General features: G+C 34.4%; 1 protein-coding gene across 2 annotated transcripts in view; it reads right to left on the bottom strand.

Annotated features, from left to right (window-relative positions):
- Positions 1-11119, bottom strand: part of RhoGEF64C (Rho guanine nucleotide exchange factor at 64C) — a 182182-nt gene extending 171063 nt beyond the window's left edge. For both annotated transcript variants that reach the window (XM_068361037.1, XM_068361028.1), the window contains exon 1: positions 10871-11119. The gene's annotated coding sequence lies outside the window, so the exon portion shown is untranslated. The remainder of the gene's footprint in view (positions 1-10870) is intronic.
- Positions 11120-13420: the final 2301 nt, after the last annotated feature.

The raw sequence follows: 13420 nt of genomic DNA, 5'->3' as shown, positions 1-13420 counted from the left end.
CATAGTAAATGCTACATTGTTCCCTTTAATGAATAAATAAAAGTTCAGATATATATTACATAACGCAATAAATCGTCAGATATTTTTTAGAACTTTAAAGACTTCTTATTAGACCAAATAATGACTATCTGTTATCTAAAATATTTATCTAATAGCTGACCATAATTTTACTGGAGAATTCAAGATATCAAAATGCGTATCACATATTTCAAATACGTCCCAGATATCACTATTATTATTATTATTATTATTATCATTATCATCACTATTATTATCATCATCATCATTATTATCATCTCTATTATTATTATATTACTATCATTACTATTATTATTATTATCACTATTATTATTATTATTATATTATTATCATCACTATTATTACTATTTTCATTATTATTACAAGCTAGGCTATACCCCCAACCTGGAAGAGCAAGATGCTATAAGCCCAGGGGCTCCAATAGGGAAAAAATAGCCCAGTGAGGAAAGGAAACAAGGAAATAAACAAACTACAAGAGAATAATAAACAATCAAAATACAATATTTCAAGAACAGTAAAAACATTAAATTAGATCCTTCACATATAAACTATAAAGCCTTCAAAAAAAAAAAAAAAAAGTGAGAAATAAGACAGATAAGCATGCCCGAGTGTACTCCCAAGCAACTGCTGACTTAGCATTTACGTTTGGATCTTGCAACAGACTTTAGCAGCCCGAGGCAAGCTTGAGACCCAACACCCAATAGCGTAAGAGTATAAACTGTTTTGTTTGCATGTAGAAAGTCGAGGTACCTTGTATATTGGAATTCCACGTGAAATGTAAATTTGGATAAAACAACTCAAAAAAAAAGGATGAAATAAGAATATTAGAATGTCACAAACCTCCGCCAAGGCTAATTTTCTCTCTCTCTCTCTCTCTCTCTCTCTCTCTCTCTCTCTCTCTCTCTCTCTCTCTCTCTCTCCCATAGGCAAAACAAGATCTCACAAAGTTCAAAACTGACAAAGTTGTTTCCAAAAGTGTGAAAATGACAAAAAATATATTACAGTTCTATACTGACTAAATCAATCTTGAAATAATTATTATTATTATTATTATTATTATTATTATTATTATTATTATTATTATCACTTGGAAAAGCAAGATGCTATAAGCCCAAGGGCTCCAACAGGCAGAACAGCCCCAGTGAGGAAAGGAAACAAGGAAATAAAAGAATTAATTAACAACTAAAATAAAATATTTATGAACAGTAACATAAAATACTCCAAACAACGATACTGAATAGAAAGTGAAAGTTTGAAAGTCATAGTCATAAAATACGGATAATAGCAGTTATAGTACGGTACATAGTAATTCTCACAGCGGCTACACCACCCTTACACAAAGCCATAATATGCAAATACGTGCAATGCCAGACATGGCAAAGTGCATCTGTACTTGTTTAAAGGTTTAAAGGTCGCTCATGAATGGCAGAGGCAAGGGACAGTGACATTGCCCTATCGAGCAGGACAATGTCCTAGAGACTAACCATATATGATCAGAGCCCAAGGCTCCTCTCAACCCAAGCTAGGGCCAAGGATGGTCAAGAAATGGCTGCTGATGACTCAACAGATAGATCTATAGACTCTCCCAAAGCCCCCAACCTTAGCTCACAAGGATGGTAAGGTTGCAGAAACTAAAGGCACTAACGAGTCTGAGCCGTTATCAATCAGGCCACAACAATCCGCAGCAGAAGATCACAACCACTAACAACTGTTGTTTTATTTTTTAAGTTTTTATAGTTTATATGTGAAAAGATGTATTTTAATGTTGCTTTATTTTCATTTTTCATTACTTCTCTTCTAGTTTGTTTATTTCCCTTTTTCATTTCCTCACTGAATTATTTTCTTCCTATTTGAGCCCTTGGGCTTACAGCCTCTTGCTTTTCCATTTAGGGATGTAGCTTAGTTGATAATAATAACAACAACTACAATACTACTACTACTACTACTACTAATAATAATAATAATAATAGCCATAATGATTACAATAATAATAATATATATCAATAACAGTCATAATAATAATAATAATAATAATAATAATAATAACAGTATTGACTGCATTAAATTCATGATAATCATGATAATGATGCAGGCGAAAATAATAGGAATAATAAAAATAATTCTAAAACACATTTGGTGTAGTGCAACAGTTCACTGACCAACTAAACTGAGAAAGGAAAAGAACAACCAGAAAAAATATTTTATCTATAGCGATAACAGCTAAAATTATGTGGCGAACTAAGCACCACATGGAGACCGGAGTCAGTGGAGTGAGCGAGCGAGTGAACTTCGATGGTATACAGCAATAGCCTGTAGACAAAAGAATAACTGCTGCGTGGCCCTGAAGAACTGATGAAAGTATGAGCATGACTAAACTGGGCAAATGTGCGCCTGCATATATATTCAACTGGAGGTTGATATCTGAACATAGTTTGCAAAGGGCACAAGAATTCAATAAAACACATCATTAAATAGGTTTTTGCTCAGAAAGCATTTATAACGTTAGCGCATGGCCCTGAAGAACTGATGAAAGTATGAGCATGACTAAAATGGGCAAATGTGCTCCTGCATATATGATCAACTGGAGATTGATATCTGTACATAGTTTGCAAAAGGAACAAGAATTCAATAAAACACATCATTAAATAGATTTTTGCTCAGAAAGCACCTAAAACGTTCAAAATGTTTCCAGAAGTCTAAATTTACTGCCAGATCTTTGCTCAGACAGCACCTAAAACGTTTACAATGTTTCCAGAAGTCTAAAATTACTGCTAGGTATTAAATCACAAGATGTTTATTCATTCCTACACTTTTCTCGAGACTGTAGGCTATGTGCTAATAATTTTAGCGTTGGGCAACGGTAAAAATTATTAGATAATTTCTGAAACCCTCTAAACTATCTATCATAGGATCTAAAAAATAATCTACCAATATTCAATATCAAAGGCAATGGAATGTTTATTTTGATCGGTGCAAAGCTACGAGTCTACGAACTTATCCAATAATAATAATAATAATAATAATACGAAATTTTCCCGGAGCTCAGTCCCTTTCCGCCCCTAGTCCTAGTCCCGGTCTAGACCCATGCTCCCAGTGTGATATTTATTGGCATATTTACCTATAATCATTTCACTCCTCATAATCTCATACATTCTATACATTACTCGAAAGGGACACCATGAAAGCACCATTATCCAGGCATTATTGATTCTACAGTCATTAAGAGGAGGAAGGAAGTCTACGCACTAGGATAAGATCAATATTAACATTCCACCCGTTGCTCAATGTTGATAACAAGTAATCCACCTTTTACTAACCTACTGTATTAAATACAGTCATCTTTACCCAATAATGTGAATGTATTGTAAACAAAGCTACTGTGAGAGTAAAGGCAAATACTATATACGCAATATACATCGATACGCATCGATTTCTTAAAGCGCACTTCGACACGCTCTAAAAACCACATTAAATGTTGAAATTGTTAGCCCATAAACAAAGCGATTGAGAAGGCAAGGTACTTATACACACCAAGTTTGCTAAACATAAACAATTATCGAGGAAAAATGTGAAAAATGAGGACAAACATTGCCACATATTAGGAAATGTGGCACATTGTGTTAGTCTTGTGACGTCACGGCTACTGAGTCACCCCTCGATAAGCTATTTTTTCTTTATGTTCGATCTCATGAGGAACTTAAAAGGCGGGTTTACACGGTCAAACGCGGTTCGACAAACAGGTGTTTGAAGAGACGTTCGAAAGGGGTATTTGGTTGTCGAATACGTTCGACGAACGGTTCGAAGAAAGTCTGTTCTCGGCTGACTTTAGTAAGCGGGGCTTCATTGCCCACAAACCTCATGCATTTGTGACTGACTCCAACTCTAAGAACCGTTTAGCAAGCAGGTTCGACAACCGGGTTCGACGAACCATTCGACCGTGTAACCCCCGCTTAATTATTATTATTACTTTCTAAGCTACAACCCTAGTTAGAAAAGCAGGACGCCCAGGGACCCCAAACAGGGAAAATAACCCAGTGAGGAAATGAAACAAGGAAAATTTAAATATTTTACGAACAGCAACAGCACCTAAACAAATATTTCCTATAACAACTATACAAACTTTAACAAAACGAGGTGACGTCTTTTCCATAAATATCCTTCAAGTCTCTTCGTTGGAATATATTAAAAGATGCTAAAGTTTATATTGCGATTTTTAGAAACTTCAAGGTTTGAGGTTAACTATCAACGCTCATTATGATTCTCATAAAGTTGTTTAATGAGACCACACTATCACGTTGCTAGACTCACATAACACTCAAAGGAATGTTATGATCTGTACTGATACGAAAATGCTACAGGTACAACTACAGAAGTTCAAATACAAGAACGCGGATGAAAAATATGTAACAGAGACTAGGCCTATACAATAAGCTCACACGAGACATCTAAATGATTTAAGACATCAAGGCTTTCAAAAGGAAACTGAAGACTTTCTTATTCTGTGAGTCGTTTCACAGTGACGATTTAACAGTAAAAGAGGAATACGTGATATGAAATGTTGAATACTCTGAACGAATAAGATAAAATGACAGTGGAGGTCCTGTAGAGAGTGGGGTTCCCCTGCTGTATGGGACCGGAAAAGTAGCCATCAAAGTAATTTGGGGTTGAAGGGACGCTGTTAAGGACCTTTAGCACTGTTCTACGATGTGCAGTGCAACTGTTGATACAAGTTAAGGACCTTTAGCACTGTTCTACAGTGTGCAGTGCAACTGTTGATACAAGTTAAGGATATTTAGCACTGTTCTACAGTGTGCAGTGCAACTGTTGATACAAGTTAAGGACCTTTAGCACTGTTCTACAGTGTGCAGTGCAACTGTTGATACAAGTGTGTGTATACACACAACACACACACACACACACACACATATATATATATATATATATATATATATATATATATATATATATATATATATATATATATATATATATATATATATATATATATATATATACAGAGGCTATATGGCACTACCAAAGACTAGAGAACAACGGTTTGATTATAGAGTATCCCTCTCATAGAAGAGCTGCTGATCCTACTGTGTGTGTGTGTGTGTATCGACCACTAGTTGCACTGCACATTTCTAATATCAATCAATCTTTTGTTTGGGAGAAAATATATGACATTCATTATACCTCACCATCTAAGTACCTTATTTCTAGCTACGTGACTTGACTGTGTCCTCAACCCAGAGATTAAAATAAACTTTATCCTCTGGATATAGAACTCAGTACCACAAAAAGGTCACTAAAAGACCAGAGGTTCCTTCAGGACTCAACTGTCTATCCTAGAGCATACCTCTGAGGACTATCTGTCTAAAAAAAAAAAATCTTTATGTTGGTTCCATGACGAACCTAAATGAGTTCAAAGGTTTCAAAGTTTAAGGGCATCTCATGAATGGTAGAGGCAAGGGACAGTGACAATGCCCTAGAGACAGGTCATATATACAAGCTAGGACCAGGGAAGGCCAAGCAATGGGTGCTGATGACTTAGCAGGTAGATCTCTAGGCTCCCCCAAACCCCATATCCTTAGCTCACAAGGATGGTGAGGATGCAGACACACTACAAGAAACTAACGAACTTGAGCGTGGCTCGAACCCCAGTCCAGGAGATCGCCAGACAGGGACGTTTCAAAGTTGTAAATCTAAAAGAACAAAATGTTGTTTTCTAAAATATTTTCTAATAGACTTATTGAAAATCAGTTTACTTCTGAATAAAACCTGAAATGAGAAAATACTAAAAACAACTGAAGAATAGATTAAACTTGTGTAAGCGTCCCGTCAAAAATGGCGGTTACATATTTAGATATGTACACATGCAACCCCCTTTCACCGGGGTATGACTTCTCCCTCTCTCCCCTATCGAAGGGACGGGAAGAGTTGAGCGTGATGAATATATATATATATATATATATATATATATATATATATATATATATATATATATATATATATTACTTGCTAAGCTACAACCCTAATTGGGAAAGCAGGACGCTATAAGCCCAGGGGCTACAACAGGGAAAATAGCCCAATGAGGAAAGGAAACAAAGAAAAAGAAAATATATTAAGAACAATAACATTTAAATAAATATTTACTATATAGGCCTAAACTATAAAACATCTAACAAAACAAGAGGAAGAGAAATAAGATGGAATAGTGTGCCCGAGTGTACCCTCAAGCAAGAGAACTCTACCCAGACACTTACCAGCAACTCGTCTCTCTGAAAATCATTCTCAATAAAACAAAGTCTAAAAAAATTAAAAATTTAGGTCGTAGGCGCAGTAAATCAAGGTCAGTCCAGTTAGGCCTATGTCCGAACAACCTACCGCATAACATGAACGTAACAAAACCCAACATCTGCGACTTGTATCTCTTTGGTGACATGCCAATATAGCAAGGGCACAGTTCAGGCGTGAAGTACAGATAGGCCTAAGAGATTCGTTGAGGCCTATTTACAGAAACCACTTAGAAAAGTCGGGATATATCTCCTCTTCCACTTTTCTGTGGCGTTTACAGAATTTACATATTATTATTATCATCATTCTGTTCAACATAAAAACATTCGCTGCAAGATTGAGCTTCTGAAGTTATTATTATTACTTTTCCTATCATTATTACTTGCTAGGCTACAACCCTAGTTAAAAAAGCAGGTTGTTATAAGCCCAGGAGCTCCAACAGGGAAAACAGCCCAGGGAGGAAAGGAAACAAGGAAAAATAAATATTTTCAGAACAGTACCAACATTAAAATGAATATCTCCTACATAAACTATAAAAACTTTAACAAAACAAGCGGAAGAGAAATAATTGTCAGACTAGGAAGATCATTCCACAATCTGGTCATAGCTGGAATCAAATTTCTAGAGTACTGTGTAGTATTCAGCCTTGTGATGATGGCTATTAGAATTCACTGCATACCTAGTACTAAGGACGGCATGATACAGGCTGGTAATATCGGAATGCAATGGATGGTCAGAATTATGACAAATCTTATGCAATACGCATAAAGAACTAACTGAACGACGGAGCCAGAGATTAATATCAAATTCAGGGATAAGAAAAATAATACTTCTCGTTTTATGATTTGAAAATCAACGTAATTACAAAGAAAATTTTGCTATTTATCAAACATACTATTATTATTAATTGCTAAGAAACAACACTAGTTGGGAAAGAAGGATACTATAAGCCTAGGGGCCCCAACAGGGAAAATAGCCCAGTGAGGAAAGGAAACAAGGTAAAATAAAATATTTTAAGAACAGTAACAAAAATAAATCTTTCCTATATAAACTATAAAAACTTTAACAAAACAAGAGGAAGAGAAATAAGATAGAATAGTGTGCCCGAGTGTACCCTCAAGCAAGAGAACTCTAACCCAAGACAGTGGAAGACCATGGTACAGAGGGTATGGGACTACCCAAGACTACAGTAATATAAATAATCTAGCTGTACTACCTCGAGGAATACTCTTCTCGTTCATTTGTTAAGATAATCTCAATTTCTTCAATTATCATTGTATCCTATATCAAATCCCACATAAAAATCATTGAGTTTTCGTAGAGCTGACTACTTGCAAAACGAGACAAACATTGCTTATCATGTAGCAATTGTACCATGGTCTTCCACGGTCTTGTGGCAGAGTTTTACTGCTTGAGGGTACACTCGGGCACACTACTCTATCTAATTTCTCTTCCTCTTGTTTATAATAAAGTTTTTACAGTTTATAAAAGAGATATTTATTTAACTGTTATTGCTCTTAATGTATATTATATTTCCTTGTTTCCAATCTTCACTGGACTATTTTGCCCGTTGGAGCCCCTGGGCCTATAAAGCATCCTGCCTTTCTAACTAGGGTGGTAGCTTAGCAAGTAGTAATAATAATAATAATAATAATAATAATAAGAAGAAGAAGAAGAAGACAGAATACCATTAGCAACTACGTCTATAGCACGCAGTAATGAAAGAATCTTCGGTGTAATTGAGGATAACATTGTATAATCGAAGCACCGCTTGACAAAGTATCCTGATATTCACTTGTGTGTGTGTATGTGTGTAACTGATGGGATCTGGGTGAAACCACTCCAAAGTAGGGCCTAATACTTCAGGTTTCAAAACTATTTACAACGTTATTTTTAACTAAGCTATAGTCCTAGTTGGAAAAGCAGGATGCTATAAACCAAAGGGTTCCAACAGGAAAAATACCCCAGCGAATTAAGGAGATATATAAACTACAAGAGAAGTAATGAATAATTGAATTAAGATATTTTAAGAACAGTAACATTAGAATATATCTTTCATATATAAACTATAAAGAGAGACTTGCGACAGCTTGTTCAACATAAAAACATCCGTTGTAAGTTTGAACTTTTAAAGTTATCCACAACTTTGGAGGGAAGCTACGATGGAACATATAACTTGAGACCTTACACTAGTTTAACTTCTAGGCCTAAATGCCTATAAATTTAAATATTTCCAAAAGATGCGGCTTACCAGTTTATTTGTCTTCAATACGATAGAAAATAAAAAGTTGGAAGTATTTTTAAATGCAAGACACCGGTATCTAAAAGTAAACATGACATATATCAGTATCTTCCGTAGGAAAGACCTCATTCGCATTTGTATGATACAAATATCAAAACAGATTTTTCCTGTTTCTCTGTTTTAATTGATTCACCCCTTAATATTAACACAACTGTCTTCATTGGAAATCAGAAATTGATGGCACTCATTATGAAACCACACACACACACACACACACACACACACACATATATATATATATATATATATATATATATATATATATATATATATATATATATATATATATACATATATTATATATATATATATATATATATATATATATATATATATATATATATATATATATATATATATATAAACAAGCATTTGTTCCACTGACAGCCACCTAGGTCTATGATTTGCTTTGTTTGACTCCATGGCATTGGTATATACATATAACGTAAGCTGCACACACACACACACATATATATATAATTATATATATATATATATATATATAGAGAGAGAGAGAGAGAGAGAGAGAGAGAGAGAGAGAGAGAGAGAGAGAGAGAGAGAGAGAGAGAGAGAGAGAGAGAGAGAGAGAGAATATAGCCTATATTTGGGTTGCCATCACTAGCTAAACCCCAATTAACTACTCTTCCATGAAATGTACACGGTACCTGAAAAGGTGTAGACATTGCGAAAAAAAAATAATATAGACAAATCATGGTTCTCTTACATAGCTTTCGACTGGGTGTTTACTAATCATAGATATATGTAAACAAAATTATTTTGAACATTGCTTATGCGTCATATAGGCCTAAGAGTTCAGTTGCCTAAATTTCGCCAATGCTAACAACTAATGTCTATGTTGATAACTATTCACAAGTTAATTATTTGAATAAGACACGGTATTATACAGGATATGCAATCCAGCCATAGAAGGATTCTTTCAAAGTTTAACTGTACACCGGTGATATACTACATACGCTTCGAATACAATCTTATACGATACAGTGAAATATACAGGACCTATACAATTCATTCGTATAATTATATATATATATATATATATATATATATATATATATATATATATATATATATATATATATATATATATATATATATATATATATATCATTTCCTCCTACACCTATTGACGCAAATGGCCTCAGTTAGATTTCGCCAGTCGTCTTCATCTTGAGCTTTTAATTCAATACTTCTCCATGCATCATCTCCTACCTCACGTTTCATATATATATATATATATATATATATATATATATATATATATATATATATATATATATATATATATATATATATGTGTGTGTGTGTGTGTGAGCGTAAAAATGATAGAGCAAATATGAAATTTACACACATTTACGTGGCTTGGAGAAGCAGATGTCAAGAAACCATATCCAATTGAAAAACAACCTTTCATATATAGAAAACATCTTTAAAAATCCAATATACTACAAAACTCCCAAAAAAAATTATAAACAGATGTCATTTGATAGTTAAAACACCAAAAACTATACCTATATCACAAAAACCTCACGGGAAGAGCCTTTGCATTACCATTGAAATAGGCCTATGAATTACGAATTGCAATTATTGATATCATTCATTCTTAAATAAAAGGAAATATGGTATCAATGCACTGGCATCCCATTGTTGCAGAAGGTACAAGTCATAAATATCAGGTCTGGCCCACTTCTACGGTCACCCCAGGCTAAGGATGCAACAGAGAGAGAGAGAGAGAGAGAGAGAGAGAGAGAGAGAGATCAACATACAACTAGAATAGTTAAACAGCACATTTACAAACTTAATATTCTTCGATACACAGATATTAATAATATAAATAATATTCATAATTATAAAAACAATATTAATAATAATAATGATAATTTTAATAACAATAATACAAATAACAATAATAATAATAATTTTAATAATAATAGTAATAATAAAAATATAATAATGATTCTAATAATAATAATTTTAATAGTAATAATAATAATATTAATAACAATAATAATAGTAATATTCCATCTATGTACAGAAAATGTATTAATACATCCACATGTAGGGCCTACATCCATTCATTTATACATGAAAAACCCAAGGGAAAGACAGGGGCATTGCATGAAATGAGAAGATAAAAACAGGTCATGGTAAATGTGGGCAGGGTACGGGCCAGGCAACACACACACAAACAAACACACACACACACATACTCACCTTACAGAATCCAGAAGAAAAAAAAAACAAGAGAAGAAGACGCCTTGACCCCCTTTAAATCCAAATGAGGCCTATTTTATGGTCTGCTTTCCAATTTCGAGGATTTTACACAACACAAACGCTCGACAAATGAGGCTATTTTCTAAAAATTCCCAAAATCGTAATCACTGACACAGTGGCGTTGCTAGAAAGAGCACCGAATATGAAGTGTAGTAGTCTCCTGGAGCGCGTACGTCCACCTTTCACGGATACCACACTAGAACTGGCAACTTTTCCAGCTGACAACCTCACCTGGAGTTAGGGTTGCCAATTCTGATTTTGTAAACGCGCTAGATAAGCTTCCAAAACGCGCCGGAAAAGCGCTAAATCCTTTCTTTGTCATCATCATCTCCTCCTACGCCTATTGACGCAAAGGGCCTCGGTTAGATATTGCCAGTCGTCTCTATCTTGAGATTTTAAATCAATACTTCATCATCATCATCTCCTCCTACGCCTATTGACGCAAAGGACCTCGGTTAGATATAGCCAGTCGTCTCTATCTTGAGCTCTTAATTCAATACTTCATCATCATCATCATCATCTCCTCCTACGCCTATTGACGCAAAGGGCCTCGGTTAGATATTGCCAGTCGTCTTTATCTTGAGCTTTTAAATCAATACTTCACCATTCATCATCATCTACCTCATGCTTCATAGTCCAGAGCCATGTAGGCCTGGGTCTTCCAACTCTTCTAAGTGCCTTGTGGAGCACAGTTGAAAGTTTGGTGAACCAATCTCTTGGAAAAGTGAAGAGCAAGCCCAAACCATCTCCATCTACCCCTCATCATGATCTCATCTGCATATGGCACTCGATTAATCTCTTTTACAGTTTCATTTCTAATCCAGTCCTGCCATTCAACTCCCAATATCCTTCTGAGGATGTAACAGTTATAAAGTGGAAATTGTTTCAGTATATAGAAATTTGGAAGAAGGTTTCAGATGGAAAAGCACTATAGATCGTGCTGGAATTGTTGAATAATAAATAGCGCAATCATACCAGATAGGAAAAAAACGCCAAATTCTCCAAAAAGGCGCCACATTTAGCGCGAAAGGCACTGAAATGGCAACGCTGCCTAAAGCACTGACATCTGGCGGCGAAATTTACTCCGTTGCAAGATGGACGTTTTGGTGTTTTTATTCGGAAAAAGAAAGCAATTAAACTTTGCGTGCATCGATAAAGCGGGTCAAGCTCTCTTATCATCATTGATATTCGTAGATATATTTTCATTTGGTAGCAATAAACTTAAATAAAAAGTGCTTGAGACTATATTAACTATATTAGATGACTATTTGAAACGAAAAATGATAGCGCAAACCGATTGAAAATGTTGCGTGAAGCAAATTTGGCTAATTTAGCTAAAGAAAAAAAAATGTATAACGATTAATTTCTTTCAGAAATTATATTTTATCACATTCTGAATTCTGAAGCAACTTTTAATTGAAAAAAGGCCTCCATTAATTCAAAAATTTTATTAAAACTTCAGTTATATTTAATGACTCACAAAATGGGCGGAAAAAAAGTCGATTGTTTCCTACTTATGTATCCTAGAGTATCCCAATGAATCTCAATGAGAGCCTGGGGCAAATCTCTCTCTCTCTCTCTCTCTCTCTCTCTCTCTCTCTCTCTCTCTCTCTCTCTCTCTCACTGAGGCCTTTGTTCTGCAGCAAACTAGAAACGGGCGATACATATATCATCACGCATTACTGGTCCACTGCAGGACAAAGGCCTTAGCACGGATGTATTTCAACCATGGGTCTTTGACATGATCTTCCACCTTGAGTCTGTTCATGGTCTTTTTTTGCCAGTCCAACGCCCTCAAACTTCCTTAGTTTGTTATTCCATCGTCTTCTCTTCTTCCCTCCGTTTATCTTGCACACACACACGCATATATATATATATATATATATATATATATATATATATATATATATATATATATATATATATATATATATATATACATATCTACATATATATAATATATATAAGTATATATATATATATATATATATATATATATATATATATATATATATATATATATATATATTACTAGCCAAGCTACAACCATAGTTGGAAAAGCAAGATGCTATAAGCCCAAGGGTTCCTACAGGGAAAAATAGCCCAGTGAGGAAAGGAAATAAGGAAATAAATAAATGATGAGAACAAATTAACAATGAATCATTCTAAAACACACACACACACACACACACACACATATATATATATATATATATATATATATATATATATATATATATATATATATATATATATATATATATATGTGTGTGTGTGTGTGTGTGTGTGTGTGTGTGTGTGTGTCACCAAATCGTTGGCCCAACGATTTGCAATGTTAGACCACAGCAAGTGGCCTATATATACCAAACTTCATATTTTCAATAATCAAATTATCATCATTTAAAAACTAGCAACAGTCTTTGTGAGGTGAACACAAGCAGCCAGGTATCACAATGAGACTAAAAGCTAATAAAATGAGCACGAGTTCCA

The sequence above is a fragment of the Palaemon carinicauda genome, chromosome 2 (genome assembly GCF_036898095.1).
Source record: "Palaemon carinicauda isolate YSFRI2023 chromosome 2, ASM3689809v2, whole genome shotgun sequence".
NCBI lineage: Eukaryota > Metazoa > Arthropoda > Malacostraca > Decapoda > Palaemonidae > Palaemon > Palaemon carinicauda.
The sequence above is the reverse complement of the archived record's forward strand: the minus strand, read 5'-3'. Positions and strand labels throughout refer to the sequence as shown.